A 20,258-nucleotide genomic window follows, 5' to 3' on the forward strand; every position below is an offset into this window, starting at 1 on the left:
CAATTCAACTACCTCAGCCTCCCAAGTGCTAGCTTTACAAGCTTTAACCTAGTGAAGGCCTGGATGATGTGTGGGAGCCATTAATATGAGTGTGGATGGCTGGAGATGTTCACGGGGGACAGCAACTGAACTAGAAGCCCTCGTCCAGGAAGAGCGGCGCTTGCATATTTGTGTCCGTTGTCTTTCTCATCTTCCTCCTATTCCTTTTTCTTTTTTCCAGCAGGATTTGAGTTCAGACTAGCCTACAGCTTGCTAAGTATCCAATGATGTCTTTGAACTTGAACCCTGAACTTGATCCTCCTGTTGCCGTGTACTACTTACCATGTTGGAAAACCTTTGTGTGTGGATGATGCTAGGGATCAAACCAAGTAACTTGTTCATGCTGGGCAAATGCTCCACCACTGAGCTACAGCCCCAGACCCCTCTTCTTCCACTTTTATTCCATCTGGACCCAGCCTATTGGATAATGCTGCCTATATTCAAGGCATTGCTTACCAGTTCTCTGGGAATATTCTGGCAGACAAACCAGGAAATCTGCTTCACCAATTCTTTGAGTAGCTCTTAATCCAGACAAAATGAAAATTAAGAGTAACCATCACGGGCTGGAGAGATGGCTCAGAGGTTAGGAGCACTGGTTGCTCTTCCAGAGGTCCTGAGTTCAACTTCCAGTAACTACATGGTGGCTCACAATTATCTGTCATGAGATAGGCCTTCTTCTGGTGTGCAGACAGAGCACTGTATACATAATAAATAAATAAATCTTTTAAAAAAGAGAGAGAGTAACCATCACAGTAGTACATAGCTGTAATCTCAGCACTTGGGAGATTGAGGCAGAAAGATTGTGATTTTAAGGTAGCCTAGAACAAATCAGACTGACTCAACTAATTTTTTAAGTTGTGTGTATGTATGTGTGTGGTATGCATGTTTGTGTGTGATATACATGTTTGTGTGTGAGTGCGTGGTATGCATATTTGTGTGTGTACATTGTGTGTATTGTGTACATGTGTGTGGTATACATGTTTGTGTGTGTATATTGTGTATGTGTGTGTGATATACATCTGTGTGTACACATATTTATGTGCATGTGGAGGCCAGAGGTGGACATCAAGTGTCTTCCTCAGTTGCTTCTTCATCTAACTTTTTCAAATTTATTTTTGTTGTTCACAATTACATGTGTCTATATGTGGGTATGTCCACAAACAATATGTGTGTATATGTATGTATTTTATATATATATATATATATATAAACACATATTTATATTTTCAAATATATATAATTGCCTCTGCCTCCCAAGTGCTGGGAGTAAAGGCATGCATCATTATGCACAGCAAAAAGGTTTATTTTATTTTAACTTATATATATGTAAACTAGGCATACCTTTAATCCAAGCACTTGAGAGACAGAGGCAAACAGATCTCCAAGTTCAAGACCAACCTGGTTTACAGAGTGAGTTCCAGGACAGTCAAGACTACACAAAGAAACCCTGGCTCATAAAACCAATTAAATGTGTTTGGGAGTTGCAGGTACCCAGAGACCAGAGATGTTGGATTCCCCAGGAGCTGGAGTTATAGGCCAATGAGCCAGCCAAAGACAGGATCTCTCACTGAACCTGGAGTCTACAGACTGGTCTAGACTGGCTGGTTGGCAAGCCCCAGAGAGCTCCCTGACTCTGCTTCCTTAGTGGTGAGATTACAGGCACACAGCTATGCCTGACTTGTTTATGGGTACTGATGATTAAAGTCAGGTCCAGATGTTTACATAGCAAATGCTTTATCTTCTGAGCCATTTCCACATCCCCTCAACTAGTTACTTGTGTTTAGGTGTGTGAGTACATGCACTCGTGCAAGCCTGTACAATCACAGCATTCATGTGGCGGTCAGAGGACGACTTTCACCCTTCCACCTTGATGAGGCTGGGTCTCTCTTGTCACAGCGTACTTCAGGCCCTCTGGCCCATGAGCCTCTCCTCTCGCCTTAGCAGGGCTGAGATTACAGGTGCTACTCAGATTGCCAGGCTCAGGTAGCAAGTTATTTTATCCACTGAGCTGTCTCCCCAGCCCAGCCACAGTTGTGTTGTTTTTGTGTTTTTGAGACAGGGTTTCTTTGTGTAGCCCTGGCTGCCCGGGAACTCACTCCATAGATCATGCTGTCCTTGAACTTTTAAAACAAAACAAAACAAAACAAAAAAGGACACAGTTTGAGCATAGTGCCTATGCCTATCGTCCAGAGGCAAGGGGATCCTAGCAAGTTCCAGGCCAGTCAGGGCGACCTAAGCAAGACCCTCTTTCTGAAAACAAGAAAGATATAATGTTTGTATGAAATTTTCCTCACATAACACAGTAGCATGTAAAATTAAAATGACAACTTGCTTCACACAAAAAAAATCAATAAAATATGAGGAAAATAGGAAAGAAAACTGGATATGATGGCTCACACCTGTAATCTCAGCACTCAGAGGCTGAAACAGGAGGATCACCGTGAGTTTGAAGCCAGCCCGGACCACACAGTAAGTTTTTTTATTTGTTTGGTTTGTTTGTTTGTTTATTTTCAGAGCTGTGTTTGTTTTAAGGAGACTACAGAAGGTAGACATGGGCACACTAAATTGTCATGCACTTCTACCACTGGGGAGGTGAAACCCCATGGGGAGTGTACAGGACCGCCCTCAAAGTCATAACATGCAGAGCACAGAAAACAGTGATTTCTATACAATCACTATTATGGGCCATATTTTCCTTTATTTTTGCCCCATAAACATCTTACCGCAGATTGATTACACTGAGAAAATGAGGACGTTATCCAGAAAGTTGTTTGGGGTATGGGAGTTACCACTCATGTACACACAAACACCAAAATAAATAGTGCCTTGAAAAGAACTGGTGAGGGTGTCTTAGTGGATAAAAGCGGTTGTTCCGCAAGCCTGAGGGCATGAGTTCAAGGCCCGGAGCCCATGGTGGAAGGTGAGAAGTGACTCCCACAAGTGCCCATGGCATGTGGGCACCTGCATTTGCACACACACCAATAAATAAAATTCAAGGGGGCTGGAGAGATGGCTCAGTGGTTAAGAGCATTGCTTGCTCTTCCAAAGGTCCTGAGTTCAATTCCCAGCAACCACCATGGTGGCTCACAACCATCTGAAATGAAATCTGAGGCCCTCTTCTGGCCTGCAGGCAGACACACAGACAGAATATTGTACACACAATAAATAAATAAATAAATAAATAAAAACAAAATTCAAAACAACCCAGCCATTTCAATAAAACAAAAATTCAAAACTAGAGCTGGAGATACGTCTAGGACTAAGAACATTGATTACGCCAGGCGGTGGTAGCGCACACCTTTAATTCCATCACTCGGGAGGCAAAGGCAGGCAGATCTCTGTGAGTTTGAGGCCAGCCTGGTCTACAAGAACTAGTTCCAGGACAGCTAGGGCTATTACACAGAGAAACACTGTCTCAAAAAACAAAACAACAAAAAAAATATAGTCTGTTTTGGGCTAGGTAACAAATAAAGTTTGCCTGAAAATCGTTGTGTAGAACTAATCCACTAGAAGCCAGGGAGTGGTGGCATACACTTTTAATCCCAGGACATGGGAGGCAGAGGGGTCTCTGTGAGTTCAGGGCCACCCTGGGCTATAGGAGATTGAGTCTGTCTGAAAGAGAAACAAAGCTCACACAAAAGTGAGCCCAGCATTTAGCATCCCATGCCTTTAATCCCAGAAGTAGGGAGGTGGAGACAGGAATGATGTGGCTGGGCAGACAGAGGACTATACGGCGGGAGGAGACAGGTATATCAAGCATCTTTGAAACTAATTCCTCACAAAAAGTTCACATTTGCCAAAATGTGATTATACTGTGCACAGTTTGAAATACGACAGAAAAATCTGCCATTTGCCAGAAGAGCTTTGGGGGCTTCCATAGGCAAATGTCCAAAGAATAAGTTATTCAAAGGTTATATAGAACTGGAACTACAGCTTCGAAAATTTGACAGATGTCAGAAGGTTTATGAGAAGTTCTTGGAATTTGGACCTAAAAATTGTTCCTCATGGATTAAGTCTGCAGAATTAGACTTTGGTGATATTGATAGAGCTCAGACAATCTGTGAATTAGTCATCAGCCAGCCACGCTTAGACACGCCAGAGGTACTTTGGAAATCATATATTGATTCTGAGATTGAGCAGGAAGAAACTGAAAGAACCTTTACGGACAATTGCTTCGGCGAACACAGCATGTCAAGGTACGGATCAGTTTTGCTCAGGTTGAGTTATCCTCAGGGAAAGAAGGAAACGTGGCTAAATGCAGACAGATTTATGAAAAGGCAAATAAAACCATGAGAAACTGTGAAGAAGAGGAAGAGAGACTTATGGTGCTGGAATCCTGGCGAGGTTTTGAAGATGAATTTGGAGCAGTACCAGACAAGGAAAGAGCAGACAAACTCACACCAGAGAAGCCCAGGCCAACGATGGGTCCGGTGTGCCGGGTGGGGAGAATGTTATGATTGCGTCTTTCCAGACCGCGCTGCCAACCAGCCTAACCTCAAGCTTCTGGCAATGGCCAAGCTTTGGGAGAAACAGCAAGAAGAAAAACAGACTGCCGAACAGGATCCAGATAAGGACATGGATGAGAGTGACTCTCACCTTTTTAAATGTTGTGACTTTATATAAATTATAGTTTAGAACTTGACTTCTGAATGTTTTCATATAGTTACCTAGTAAGGACTTGTTTGGCATCTTTGATAGTTACCTTTTGGATTATTTTTAAAAAGACTCTTGGGTTAAATGTGGATGGGAAATTAACCACAAGTAAAGGAATTTTTTTAGTTAAAAAAAATTAAATAAAATACCTAGAAATATGGTGCGGGAGAATTATCTGTATTCTGTCAATCATATTTTAATAAAACGCTGATTGGCCAGGCAGGCAGTATAGGCGGGTCAACCAGACAGGAAGTAGAGGCGGGGCAAAGAGAATAGAATAAGGTTATGGAGGAGGAAGGTCCCTCTGGCACTCCTGCGCAGATCACTGAAGAAGCAACATGTAAGCTGTCACACTGGAAAAGGTACTGAGCCATTATGGCTAACATAGATGAGAATAATGGGTTAATATAAGTTATAAGAGTTAACAAGAAGCCTGACCTAATGAGCCAATCAGTTTATAACCTTATGGAGTCTTGTGTGTGATTTTCTTTGGGCTTTGCTGGCTTGTTGGGGTACTGGGCGGGACAGAAACCCCAACGAGCTGGCCCTCATGTTACAGAAATAAATTTAACCAAAAACATGAAATACCTCCGCAATGAAAACTTTAAAACACTGAAAAAAGGCATTATAGAAGACACTAGATATTGGAAAGACCTTCCATACTTCTGGATCAGCAGAATTAATATCATAAAAATGGCTATATTATCGCCAGGCAGTGATGGTGCATGCCTTTAATCCCAGCACTTGGGAGTCAGCAGGCAGGTGGATCTCTGTGAGTTTGAGGCCAGCCTAGTCTATAAGAGCTAGTTCCAAGGCAGTTAGGGCCATTACACAGAGAAACCCTGTCTCAAAAAGAAAAAAAAACACTATATTATCAAAAGGAATGCAGTGCAATTCTCACCAAAAATTCCAGTGACATTCTTTACAGTCTTAGAAAAGATAACTCTAGGGGCTGGAGAAATGGTTCAGCAGTTAAGGGCACTGGCTGTTCTTCCAGAGGGCCCACATTCAATCCACAGCACCCATGTGAAGACTCCAGTTCATAAGGATCTTGGTATACATAGTGAGTTCTACACCAGCCAGTGCTACACAGACCGTATCTCAGAAAACAGCAGCAATAGAGGTATGGCAAAAACCTTTCTGAGTCGTTCTCTGGTAGCACAGGAAATAGCCCCAAAGAACTGACAAATAAAATTGCATGAAATCAAAAAGCCTCAGCAGAGCAATGGAAACGGTAACCAAAATGATCATATTCCAAAACAGGAAAAAATTCTTTCCAACTGTGCTTCAGAAATTATCATCTAGCTAGGAACAAAATATCTGCCTAGAGTGTGTAAAAAAAAAACTGCAGAAAATTAAACACAAAATTGCCAACCAATAAATGGGCTAATGAACAGTTCTCAAAGAAGAAACATGGGTGACCAATAAATGTTTTTCTGATCATCATGGGAGTTTTGACCTCCTCCATTTCTAACCTGGGCCAGTTCACCCCTCCCTAGGCAACCTGGTGGTTCCCGAGGAAGTCTCCATATTGATGCTGAACTTGTGTATCTGATCGAGACAGTGCATGTAGTACAGCCCAGAACTCCTGGACCCAGTGTGATCCTTCTGCCTCCGCCTCAAGAAGCTGGGATAGAGGCTGATACTACCACACTTGCACCAATAAATATTTCTAAAAACACCCAGCATCCTTTGTAGTGCAGAAATACAAATTAAATTAAAACTGGTTTGGGATTCCATTTTATTGCAGTCAGAATGGATCAAGAAAGCAAGGCTAGCCGGGCAGTAGTGGCTCATGCCTTTCATTCCAGCACTCAGGAGGCAGAGGCAGGTCGATCTCTGTGAGTACGAGGCCAACCTGGTCTACAGAGCAAGTTCCAGGACAGGTTCCAAAACTAAAGAGAAACTCTGTCTCAAAAAGCTAAAAAAAAAAAAAAGAAAAAAGAAAAAAGAAAGAAAAGTTGTTAGAGAGATGATCCAGTGAGTAAGAATGTTTATTGTTCCTGCAGAAGACCCAGGTTCAATTCCCAGCACCCATGCGGTGGCTTAGAACTGTCTGTAACTCCAGTTCCAGGGACTGAGTCCTCTTCTGACTTCTGCAGGCTCACACACACACACACAAACACACGGTGCTCATATATACTCAGGCACACACATGAATTTATATTACTATTGTTATTATTTGAAACAAAGTCTCTATAACCATGGCTGTCCTGGAATTCACTATGTACCCTTCCACAATACCCAACTTTAAATTAAATATTTTTTAAATCCAGGGAGGTAGGGGAGTGAGTGCCTGAAATACCAACACTTTGTCAGCAGAGGTGAAGAGGATCATTGTGAGTTTGAGACCAGCCATTGAGCTAAGTAGTGAATTCCAGTCAGCCTGGGCTTTGATATAAGACCCTGTCAGACTAAAATCAAGTTTATACAAAAAAAAAAAGACCCTGTCAGAGAAAGAGATGGAAAGGGAGAGGGAGGAAGAAAAAGACATACAGACAGAGACTAAACCAAAACATTGACTGGGAAGTGATGGGACTCACTGGTAGTCTTGCCAATTATGTGCAGAGCCCTGCTTTCAAAAATCGGTACCCAAAAGAAAATTACCAGCACCCCTCCACAGCAAAAACTGACGTGTTCCTGATAAATAATTAGAAGTTTCCAGTAATTCTCTGCAGAGCCTCATCAGTGCAGCCAGGGAGTTGAGAAGCAGCCACCAAACCTAAGAGACCTCTTGCTACAGATTTCTGGGAAGTTAGTTGGGACTCTGTCAAGAAGTTAGCTGTGTTTGATCATTTAGAAATGTATTACAGGACTGGGAATGTAGCTCGGTAAGTAAAATGCTTGCCTAGCATGCACAAAACCCTAAAATTGTTTCCCAGCACATGAACCAGGAGTGGTGGTGCCCACCTGCACTCCAACCAATTGGGAGGGGAGGCCAGAAGGATCAAGAGTTCAAGGTCAGCGTCAGCTGCATGACACCCTGTGTGAAAACCAACTGTGAACCACAGGGCCAGTGAGATAGTTCTGCAGGTCGAAGCACTTGGTGCACAGTGCTGCAGCCCGGTGACCTGAATTTGATCCTCTGAGTCTGTGGAAAGGTGAAGGAGAATGACTCACAAAGATGTCCTTTGCCCCACACCATGCCTGTTGAGGTGTGTGTGCACACACACACACAATATGATAAAAAAGAGTCCGCCAGTTTACTAAAGCCAGTGGTTCTCAACCTTCCTGATACTGTGACCTTTTAATACAGTTTTTCATGTCGTGGTGACCCCCAACCAGAAAATTATTTTCATTGCTACTTCTTTTTTTTAAAAAATATTTATTTATTTATTTATTTATTTATTTATTATGAATACAATATTCTATCTGTGTATATGCCTGCAGGTCAGAAAAGGGCACCAGACCTTATTGAAGATGGTTGTGAGCCACCATGTGGTTGCTGGGAATTGAACTCAAGACCTTTGGAAGAGCAGGCAATGCTCTTAACCACTGAGCCATCTCTCCAGCCCTCATTGCTACTTCTTAACTGTAATTTTGCTACTGTTATGAATTATAATGTTTTCTGATGGTCTTAGACTACCCCTGTAAAAGGACTGTTCAATCTTGCTGTCCCCGAAGGGGTCGTGAGAACCGGAAGCCACAGTAAATGCTGCACATACACTGATTGGAATCCCTACTTGCTCGTCCTCCATCCAGACTGTGTTTTTGCCCCTGATTCTCTTGGTGTTTCCTTTCCATGCTCTCTTACCCAGCATGGCAGCTGTAGTTCCTCATACCTGCCATACCTGTGCCTTCAGCCTCTGCATAAATCAGATTCCTTCCCTCCCCCTCACCAGAGGCAGTCACATGCCACTCATCCTGCAAGACTTGACTCTAAAAACCACCTCGGCTTGTATGTTCTTCAATCTGTATTCCTTTTAGTCAGTTTGGGGGATTTTGTGTGTGTGTTAGGGAAGGAAGCATGGTATGATTTAGCTTTTTGAATGGGGTCGTCTATAGCTAAGGCTAGCCTTGAACCCCTGGCTCACCTGCTCCCAGTTCCCAGGTGTTGAGATTACAGGTGTCAGACACCTGTTCATTCAACTCATCTTCATTTCTCAGGTTACAACTTAATGGCTGCTTTCTCTGAGAGAGTTTCCCTTATACTGCAAATCTGAATTTTGTCACATTGATTTCTTTCTTTCTTTTTTTCTTTTTTTTCCCCCTTTGGTTTTTCAAGATAGGTTTCTCTGTGTAACAGCCCTGACTATCCTGGAACTTGCTCTGTAGACCAGGCTGGCCTAGAACTCGGAGATCCACCTGCCTCTGCCTCCTGAGGGCTGGAATTAAAGACGTGTGCCGCCACCACCCAGTTCACATTGATTTCTTAGTAAGCTTTTTTTTAAAAAAAATATTTATTTATTTATTATGTATACACTATTCTGTCTGTGTGTATGCCTGCAGGTCAGAAGAGGGCACCAGACCTCATTACAGATGGTTGTGAGCCACCATGTGGTTGCTGGGAATTGAACTCAGGATCTTTGGAAGAGCAGGCAATGCTCTTAACCTCTGAGCCATCTCTCCAGCCCCTCTTAGTAAGCTTTTGTCTTGTTTATTTGTGGGTGTACATGTGTTGTGTGAGTACAAGTGTCTGTGTAGGCCAGAACAAAGGCAGGGAATCTCCAGGAGTTAGAGTAACAAACATGTAACAGTTGTGAGCCACCTGACATACATACTGAGAACGGAACCTGGGTCCTTTGGAAGAACAGTGATTTCTCTTAACCACTGATCCACACGTACTAGGATTTCTAATAGGTACTTCATATGTGTGTCCACCTTCCCCGGTCAATTGTAAGCTTCTTAAGAACCGGAATACCAACAGGGTCATGATGGCGCATGCCTTTAATCACAGCACTCAGAAAGCAGAGGCAGACAGATCTCTGAGTTTGAGGCCACCCTGGTCTAAAGTGAGTTCCAGGACATACAGGACTATACAAAGAAACTCTGTCTTGCTGGGTGGTGGTGGCGCACGCCTTTAATCCCAACACTCGGGAGGCAGGCAGATCTCTGTGAGTTCGAAGCCAGCCTGCTACAAGAGCAAGTTCCAGGACAACTTCCAAAGCTATAGAGAAACCCTGTCTCAAAAAACAAAATACTGTCTCAAAACAAACAGAAAAGGAATCCCATCATTCTTATTTGGCATCTTGTATGTAGCCTAGAGCCTGGTGTGTAGCAGTTATGTGTATTTGCCAAACCTTACCTCCTATGGGAACAGCCCCTAAACTTAGTGCCTTAACGTTAACATTATTATGATGTTTATTACCTTACATTAATGTTGACATTATTATGACTTTTGTTACCTGTCTCATCTCACTTAGAATGTTAGATACATGTGATTTCAGGTTACATATTTGAGAACATGTTTGCTCCTGCTTTCTTCTCTCAGACTTTGCGCCTGAGATTAAACTCTGCCTTCTGGTTACAGTACCTGTGTTTTCAGCTAGCTCTGCTTCTGGCTTAGAGAAGGGAGTTTTGGTCTGTTGGGGATTGTTAGTAGGCTGATTGCAAGTATGTATCTGTTTAGCATGTCCATGATTCTTTTCCACAGCGTGGTCCCAGCTCATCCACTTCCCTCGTCTCAAGAAATTATAAAATAAAACACTGTCTGGGCCTGGAGAGATGGCTCAGCAGTTAGGAGTACTTATTGCTCTTGAAGAGGACCTGAGTTCAATTCCCAGAATCCACACGGCGGTTTGCAATGGTCTGTAATTCAGTCCCAGGGGATCTGAAGCCCTCATCTGACTTTTGAGGGCACCAACCAAACATGTGGTGCACATACATACATGGAGGCCAAACACTCATACATGGAAAATAATAAAATACATCCTTTTTAAAAGTTAAAAGTAAACACTGCCTTTGGTGTTTTTTTTTAATTTTTATTGACATTTATTGAGCTCTACATTTTTCTCTGCTCCCCTCCCTGCCTCTCCACTCCTCCCTTAACCCTCCCCCAATGTCTCCATGTTCCCAGTTTACTCAGAAGATCTTGTCCTCTTATACTTTCTATTTCCCATGTAGATTAGATCTATGTAAGTCTCTCTTAGTGTCCTCATTGTTGTCTAAGTTCTCTGGGATTGTGGTTTGTAGACTGGTTTCCTTTGTTTTATGTTTAAAAACCACCTATGAATGAGTACATGTGATAATTGTCTTTCTGGGTCTGGGTTACCTCACTCAAAATAATGTTTTCTAGTTCCATCCATTTTCCTTCAAAATTCAAGCTGTTATTTTTTTCTGTTGTGTAGTACTCCATTGTGTAAATGTACCACATTTTTCTTATTCATTCTTCGGTCGAGGGGCATTTAGGTTGTTTCCAGGTTCTGGCTATGACAAACAAAGCTGCTATGAATATAGTTGAGCACATGTCCTTGTGGCACGGTTGAGCATCCTTTGGATATATACCTAAAAGTGGTATTACTGGGTTTTGAGGAAGGTTGTTTCCTAATTTTCTGAGAAATCGCCACACTGATATCCAAAGGGGTTGTACCAGCTTGCATTCAGTGGGGACTTTTTATGGTTGGCTTTCCATTTAGTAGGGTAGAGTAGAGAATTTGTTGGAAAAACTTTAATAGCACAAAATCAGTGGAGCCAGCTGGGTTGGTGGCCACATCACTACCTCTTTCAGTTTAGTGCCATCCTGGTCTGCATAGCTAATTCCAGGCCAGCCAGTGCCACACAGTGATACCCTTCTCAAAAATAAAGTTTCTGAGCTGGGCAGTGGTAGTGCACACCTTTAATCCCAGCATTTGGGAGGCAGAGGCAGGTGGATCTCTGTGAGTTCGAGGCCAACCTGGTCTACAAGAGCTAGCTCCAGGACAGGCTTCAAAACTACAGAGAAACCCTGTCTCAAAAATCCAAAATGAATGAATGAATTAATGAATGAATAAAAGCTTTTAAAATTGAATGGGGGACTGAATGGCTCAGTTTTTGGGAGCACTTGTTGCTTTTGAAGATGACCTGTGTTTAGATGCAACACCTGACAGCTCCCAACTGCCTATCATTCTTGCTATCAAGGACCTGATCCAATGCTCTCTTCTGGCCTTCACAGACACCCAGCACACATGACACATATAGAGATACACACCACATACTCACACACACTTTTTTTTAAAGATTAATTAATTTATTTATTTATTATGTATACAGTATTCTCAGTATTCTGTCTGCATGTTATGTATGCCTGCAGTCCAGAAGAGGACATCAAATCTCATTACAGATGGCTGTGAGCCACCATGTGGGCGCTGGGAATTGAACTCAGGACCTCTGGAAGAGCAGTCAGTGCTCTTAACCGCTGAGCCATCTCTCCAGCCCAAAAATAAGATCTTTTAGAAATAAATTAATATAATCCAAGTCTAAATCAACAGAATTTTCTTCCAAACTTGTTTAAATTGTTCTAAATTTAATTTGGAAGATTAAGTTATTTAAGAATCATTGTGAGCTGGGCATGGTAACATACCCATAATACCAGGTATCAGGAGACTGAGGCAGGAGAATCACTGAAAATACTAAGCCAGGCAAGGTTACATAGTGACCCTGTCTCCAAAAACCAAAATAAATACACAAAAGTCAGCCAGGTATGGTAGTGCATGCCTGTGACCTCAGGCCTGCACTCAGGAAGCAGAGGCCAGACATCTGATACTCAAAGCCCATCCGTAGGATGCCAGAGACTAGAACCCTTGCTTGATACAACAAAACCACACCCAAAATTCAAACACTCTTAAGTAAGAGTTGCTGGGTGTGGTGGCACCTCAGCACTTGGAATGTGAGGCAGGAATGCCTGGAGTTCAAGGCCACCCTTAGCAATTTAGTGACTCCAGTGCAGGCCTGGTCTAAAGACAAGCAACAAAACAACCAAAACAACCAGGCAATGGTGGCGCACAACACTTGGGAGGCAGAGGCTAGTGGAACTCTGTGAGTCGAGGCCAACCTGGTCTACAGAGCAAGTTATAGGACAACTAAATCCTGTCTTAACCCCCCCTCAACACACACACACACAAAGGTGGTGGTGGCACATGCCTCTTTAATCCCAGCATTTGGGAGGCAGAGGCAGGTGGCGCTCTATGAGCCTGGTCTACAGAGTGAATTCCAGGACAGCCATGGCTATACAGAGAAAAACTCTGACTTGAAAAAACCAAAAACTAGCTGGGCAGTGGTGGCACACGCCCTTAATCCCAGCACTCTGGAGGCAGAGGCAGGTGGATCTCTGTGAGTTCGAGGCCAGCCTGGCCTACAAGAGCCAGTTCCAGGACAGGCTCTAAAACTACAGCAAAACCCTGTCTCAGAAAACCGAAAAAATAAAAAAATAAATAAAATACCAAAGACTAAAGTAATAAATTAAGAATATTTTTAAAGAAACTTGGGTGTGGGGAGATGGCTCAACAGCTCCAATCACTGCTCTTCCAGAGGACCATAGTTCAATTCCCAGCACCCACCTGGTCACAGCTATCTTTAAAGTCAGTTTCACCAGGGGATCCGATGTCCTCTTCTGGTCTGCAGAAGCACCAGGCACACAAGTGGTGCACAGACATTCATGCAAGCAAAATACAGCCACACAAGTGCATGCAGGCAAAACACATACACACAGAATAACAAGATTATTTTAAAAAAAAATCAAGAGAGAGCTGGAGAGATGGCCCAGAGATTGAGTACTGACTGCCCTTCCTAAGGTCCTGAGTTCATTCCCAGCAACTGCACAATGGCTCACACCCATCTATACTGAGATATGGTGCCCTCTTCTGGCCTGCAGGCATATATGCAGGCAGAGCACTGCATATATAATAACTAAATAAATCTTTTTTTTTTTTTTAAAAAAAAAAAGATTAAAAAAATCAAGACAGACAACATGCCAGGTGTGGTGGCACATGCCTTTAATTCCAGTATTCTGGAGACAGAGCAAGCAGACCTCTGTGAGTTCCTCTCCAACCTGGACTACAACTTGAATTCCAGAAAAAAACCAGGGCTACATAGTTCTTTCAAACTACATAGTTCTTTCAAAACCGTTGAAAGAAAGAGAGAGAAGAAAAAGGACACAGACCGGGCGGTGGTGGCGCCTGCCTTTAATCCCAGCACTTGGGAGGCTGAGGTAGGCAGATCTCTGTGAGTTCAAGGCCAGCCTGGTCTATAAGAGTTAGTCCCAGGACAGGATCCAAAGCTACAGAGAAACCCTGTTTCGCAAAACAAACAAACAAACAAAAATTTATCCAATTTCAGCAGCTTGTAAAAAAGGAAAAAGAAAAGAAAAAGGATACTGGTGCGGGAGAATTATCTGTATTCTGTCAATCATATTTTAATAAAACGCTGATTGGCCAGGCAGGCAGTATAGGCAGGAAAGCCAGACAGGAAGTAGAGGTGGAGCAAAGAGACTGGGAGTATTCTAGGAAGCTCCCTCTGCATTTCCTGCCCAGACCACCGAAGAGGCAGCATGTAACCTGCCCAGCTGAAAAAGGTACTGAGCTGTGTGGCTAACATAGATAAGGATAATGGGGTAATATATGTTATAAGAACTACTAAGTAGCCAGAGCTAAGGGTCAATCAGTTTATAACTTAATGTAGACTCCGTGTAATTTTCCTTGGGACTTGCTGACTTGTTGGGGTACTGGGCGGGACAGAAACCCCAACAAGCCGGCCCTCATGCTACAGGACACAGATACTGAACTGGACTCTAATACTGAGAAGACACAGTGAGAAGGATTCCTGGACCAGAGCTCTGGCTGGCTGGGGTGGCCTGTTGTGGGGTGCCCCAGAGTTCCACCCAGCTGGGGTGGCCTGTTGTGGGGTGCCCCAGAGTTCCACCCAGCTGGGGTGACCTGTTGTGGGGTGCCCTAGAGTTCCATCCAGCTGGGGTGGCCTGTTGTGGGGTGCCCCAGATTCTGACCTCGACTCAGCTTGTAGGAACCTTGTAGTCATGATATGCCTGCCCCTCCTCCAGAGCCAGATAAGGACATACTGATGACCATGCCTCAAGGAAACAGGCTCTGACCTGAGAGCTGGAGCTAGGCTGGAATGAACCAGAAGAAGAAATGCAGACAATCCCATTGATCTTTTAAACATTCTATGTGTGCGTGTACACTTACAGCTATCAACGGACAACTTTCAGGTTTGTCTCTCTCCTGCTCCCTTTATAAGGCTCTGGGAATTGAATTCAGGTCCCCTGGCCTAGTGCCTTTACCTGCCCAGCTGTCCTCCCAGTCTATAATATCTTGACACCTCTCCTTGGAAACAGACATCATTTTCTCCTTGCCACAGCCTAGTCAACTGCGCCCCTATGTTTCTCAGTGTCTGTACTAACCGTTGCGGTGTCCAGAGGCCCAAACACCACCTCCCTCCAGACTCGGACACCTACTCTGACACACAGGGCTCAGCACAGCTGTGATTTAGCTCAGTGAGAAAGCAGTCCAGCTAGCACTGCCTGAGGCAGTGAGGAGAAGCCTAGAGGAAACCAGCCCACGTAATGAGTCCTTTCTCCTTGGAGTTGCACACGAAATGCTTAATTCTTCCTGCAGCTGGAGGTTGGATGTTTACCTGTGACAAACGTCTGTAATCCTAGCATTTAGGAAACAGAGACAAGAGGATCAGGAGTTTAAGGTCATCCTAGGCTACACAGAGAGTCCAAGACTCACCCAATCTCCAGGATGCCTGTTCCAAAATCAAATAGAGCTGGGAGAGAACTCAGTACAACACTCAGTATGCACAAGACCTGCATTCAGTTCCCATTTTCACAAAAATTAAAATCATCGATCATAAAAACCAACAACTTAGGGGTTAACCTGAGGAAAAGTGGTGAGCAGAGACCCCCAAAATGTCGGCAGACCTGCATGGACTCCATGCGTGAAGATTCCTCCTTCCCCAGGCCCTAGGAGGTTGCAGTGCATCAGCTGCTGATGTGTGTGTTTCCTGAAGTCATTGTGTGTGACAGTGTGTCTTTTTTGTTGTGGTTTGTTTGCTTGTTTGTTATTGGTTTCTTGGGTTTGTTTGTTTGTTTGTTTTTGTTTATTTCAAGACAGGGTTTCTCTATGTAGCCCTGGTTGTCCTGGAATTCACTTTTGTAGAGCAGGCTGACCTCCAACTCACAGAGATCCACCTGCTTCTGCCTCCCTAGTACTGGGCTTAAAGTATTTTTTATTTGTTGTTGTTGTTTTGTTTTTGTTTTTTAGTTTTTCGAGACAGGGTTTCTCTGTGTAACAGTCCTAGCTGTCCTGGAACTAACTCTTGTAGACCAGGTTGGCCTCGAACTCACAGAGATCCGCTTGCCGCCACCACCCAGCCCTGTACAATCTTTAAAAACCCACCTCAGATTAAAAGAACAAAACGCTCTTAATGACTCTTTGCTGAGTACTGAAGTCAAAGCTAACACCTTGATCGTAAATAGATTCTTTTTCCAAAATGGATTTAGGGTTGAGGGTATTCCTTTCACAGTGGTAGAGCACTTGCCTAGTAGGGATGAGACCCTGTGTTGTACCCCAGGCACCAACAAACAAACAAGCAAAAACAAAATAAAAATCAAATCCCAGGAGCAAGTGCACGATTGCATGGGCAGATGCTTTTAGAAGTCAACAGCAGCCAGGTAGCATGCACACCTTTAATCCTGACAGAGGCAGGCGGATCTCTGAGAGACTGAGGTCAGCCTGGTCTACAGAGCGAGTTCCAGGACAGTCAGGACTACACAGAGAAACCCTGTCTAGGAAAAAAAACAAACCAAACAAAACATCAACAAGCATCAGTTTGGAGGGCTGTTTCTGAAACCCGGAGAGGCCGGGTTCTATAATGCCAATGCAAGCAGTGGAGGCCAAGAGCTTGCCAGATGTCTTCATTCACAGAGTGTCCCCAGCTGCTGCTCAGACCACTACAGCAGATTTCCGTCTCCTGTGTGTAGGCTGTGTCTCTTAAATGCAAACTCCACCTGACAGCAAAACCTCCTAAAACTACAAGATTTGGTGGCACAACCCTGTAGTTCCAGTTCTCGGGAGGTGGACTTAGGAGGATAAGAGGTATCTCAGAATTGGCTGGCTTTTCCATTGTCCCCTGCCAGCTGGAGGTCACACTCACACACTTACGCACTGGCGTGCTACCTCTCCCCTGGGCTCCGTGTGTGGTAGCTACCATGGAACCCATCACATGGCTTCACACCTTTGCCTGTGCAGTTCCCTCCATTCGATGTGCCCCTCTGATGCCACCAAGCTGGTTCAAGGGAAACCGTCCCTGGTCCTCACTGTGCCCACAACACCTTAAGCCATTTTTAGCCTTGCACTTATGTCAGGGCACACAATTACCTATTCCTGGGTCTCCTTCCCACAGCGAGCTGCCGAACTGGAACAGGAACTGCTGGCCCTGTGGCTCTCTGTCTCCCCGCCCCTAGCCAAGTCCCTGGCATGCAGAAACTAGGTCAGGCTGGGCTCAGTGGTTTATGTTTGGAATCCCCAGCATTCAGAAGGTCAACAATTCCAGGCCAGCCTGGGCTACATGGTGAGACAAAAGGATGCAGGGGTCAAGCACAGTGGCAACCCCTCTAATCCCAGCACTCGGAGGACTGAGACAGGGGGGTCCAGGGTTCAAGACTAACCTGAACTATATAGCAAGTCTCTATCTCAGAAAAGTTAAATTAAAAACTTTTTATTTAATCTCTCTCTCTCTCTCTCTCTCTCTCTCTCTCTCTCTCTCTCCCTTTCTTCCTTTCTTTCTTTATGTGCAATGTAGCCAAGAAGTTCGAGTTCAAGCCGCGTTGAGCTCCTGGTCCTCCTGCCCCTACCTCCCAAGCATTAGGATTACAAGTATGTGCTAGTGTGCCCAGGTTTTTTTCCCCATTTATCTTTGTATCTCTGCTATCTTCCAAAAAATTGTCTGAGGTGGACTGGCAAGATGGCTCAGCAGATGAATGCCCTTCCCCCCAGTCCTGGCAACCCGAGTTTCTTCTCTCAGGACTCAGGTGGTGGAAGAGGTGACTACTTCAGACTACTCTCTAACCTGACCTCCACACTCATGCTGTGGCACGCGCGCGCACACACACGACAAACACCGAATAAATGTAGAAAGAAATTGAGGCAACTTAAAAATTCATTAAAACATGTCCCTTGTCTCCCCTCCCCCAAAGTATCCAATTCCTATTTATGTCCTGTTGCCTGGGGCAGGGTCACGTGGTCTTCTCCAGCCCTGTAAAGGTTGGGAAAGCATGTTTGCGGTTCAGCTTTCCAGCCCTGATAGTGGAGCTGTCAAGGGAGAGGCTGTTGAAGACGACCAGAGAGTCTGCCACTGAGCACAAATAGCATCCAACACTTGCTAACCAGCTTCTTATCTGACCCAAGAGTCCTGCCTCACTAGCAAATAAGGCTCCCTCTCCTCAATGTGTAAGACACAGAGCTCTATTTATGAAAGAAAATTAATTAATCTTTTGTGATTACCCCTACCCAACTAATTCCCAGGAATGACGAAGGATGTTTACATTCAGAACTCCTATGGATAGCAACAGCAGGAGCCCGGCTCTCATTAGCCTAAATGAAAAAGAGACTATCAGCCTACAGCTAAACGGCAGACCATGCTGTGGTGAGGCTGAGCCTCCATGGCACCGGACCTTCACCAGCTTCTCACTGTCCTTTTCTTAGCCCTGATTTTCCCTCCCTGGTGGATTCATCCTCCATGACACCAGACTTAGAGCCTCCACCGCTCCAGGCTTACATCCTCATAACCCTGAATCCCAAGGGGAAAAGTATGGCCTGGAGAAATGGCTCAGCCATTAGGAGCACCGTGGCTTTCTCAGAGGTCCTGAGTTCAATTCCCGGTGCCCACACGATGGCTCACACCTGGCTGTGCCTCCAGTCCCAGGAGCTGGCCCTCTTCCGCCCTCATCAGGCACAGACTGCACATGGCAACACCGACATATATTTAGTCAAACACAAATACACATTAAATAAAAATTAACTTTTTAAAAAACTCTAAAAAAAAAATGAGAAGTAAGCAAACATGATTGGTCCTGTCCCCATTTGATGCTGTTCAAAGCAGGATACTTCAAGTGCCAGGGCAGGTACTTACGGAGTGGGGTTATCGTGGGGAGAGGACAGCTCAGACATGGCTTGAAGCCAATAGAAAGTCTTTATTAGCTGACTGGTGCCTACACTGGGTGTTTGGGATCCCAGTCTAGCACCAAGCCTTCCTCAGGGTGAGCCTTTAAGCACAAAAACCGTGTTCTGGGTTAACATAGGTCAGTCACCAAGAACAGTTAGCCAGAAGCAGAACCACAGAAGCCAAAAAGCAAGGTTAGTACATCGAGAGACTTTCCCAGAACTACAGACTTCGATGGATTGGGTCTTTGATTTTTTTGTTTGTTTGTTGTTTTTGTTTTGTTTTCCGAGACAGGGCTTCTCTGTAGCTTTGGAACCTGTCCTGGAACTAGCGCTGTAGACCAGGCTCACCTCGAACTCACAAAGATCCACCTGTCTCTGCTTCCTGAGTGCTGGGATTAAAGGCGTGCGCCACCACCGCCCGGCGGGTCTTTGTTCTTGGCAGGTGGTACTATCTATGTGCTGATTTTATCTGCATGCTACTTCCATCATGGAGTCAGTTGTGCTGAGGTCTGGGGGGCTGTCACGGTGAGATTCTGAGATCATTTACCCCACCAGAGTTAACACAGTCCGGTTTAGTAAGGTGGGTGCCCAAAGAAACAAAAGTACTGACACTGCCAGAGAGATGGGAACTAAGCAACAGGCGATGGAAACCGCAGGCATCTACTCACCTGGGGGGTCACTCTGTCCTGTCTCTTCACCACCTCACTGCGGGCACTGAACCCTAACATGTGAAGTGGACATTAGGAGGACGCCTATAACAGAAACAAGACCAAATTATGGCCTACAGTACTAGAATTTCTCAGGCTTAGTGGGCCCTGCCCTCGGTTCCATAATCAAGAATCAGTAAGAGTCCTAAGGTGAGGTGTCCTTCCCCTCACACCTCAGTCCGCAGCTCCCTCACACAGTCTCTTGAGCCCCAAGGAACAGCTCTCAGCCTCTGCACTTTTCCCCAGTGTGTGGCCCACAGCCACTTACTGTGCCACCGCCCATGAATTCCTCATTGGTCCTGCCATGGCTTCCCTCACACAGTCCGCATTGCCTGACTTAGGTAGCTTTGCTCCTTCTGAGAACCCCATCCTGTTCCAGTGACTTAGTTCCTCATCAGGAAATGTAATCCCCGAAATAAGTGCAGGAAGTTGATACTATTTTGCTGTCAGGCAGATATGGGGAAACTTGGGGAGCAAGAATAAGGCAGTCTACATGTCCACTCGGGGTTTTGGGCTACGGAGTCCAGATATCTGGTGCTCGCATTACTAATGTGTTCAGCTTGCCTGCTTCTACCCATGCATTCATAACTGTTTGGTGCAGAATTGTCCAGGTAGGCAGGCACGAAGGGAGGTCATTACTACCTTCATGATTCTCAAGGAAGAGACCTGTTTTTCACACAACTTGCCTCTCCCAAATTATAACAGAGGTCTATAATCCCTACGACTCAAGCATCTGAGGCACGAAGATTAAAATTTCATTGCC

The 20,258-nt window shown here is 44.6% G+C and overlaps 1 pseudogene; it reads left to right on the top strand.

Moving 5' to 3' along the window:
* Positions 1-2,949: 2,949 nt before the first annotated feature.
* On the top strand, positions 2,950-4,662 carry LOC125398573 (crooked neck-like protein 1 pseudogene; annotated as a pseudogene).
* Positions 4,663-20,258: the final 15,596 nt, after the last annotated feature.

Source organism: Myodes glareolus, chromosome 11 (genome assembly GCF_982192425.1).
Source record: "Myodes glareolus chromosome 11, mMyoGla1.1, whole genome shotgun sequence".
Taxonomy (NCBI): Eukaryota; Metazoa; Chordata; class Mammalia; order Rodentia; family Cricetidae; genus Myodes; species Myodes glareolus.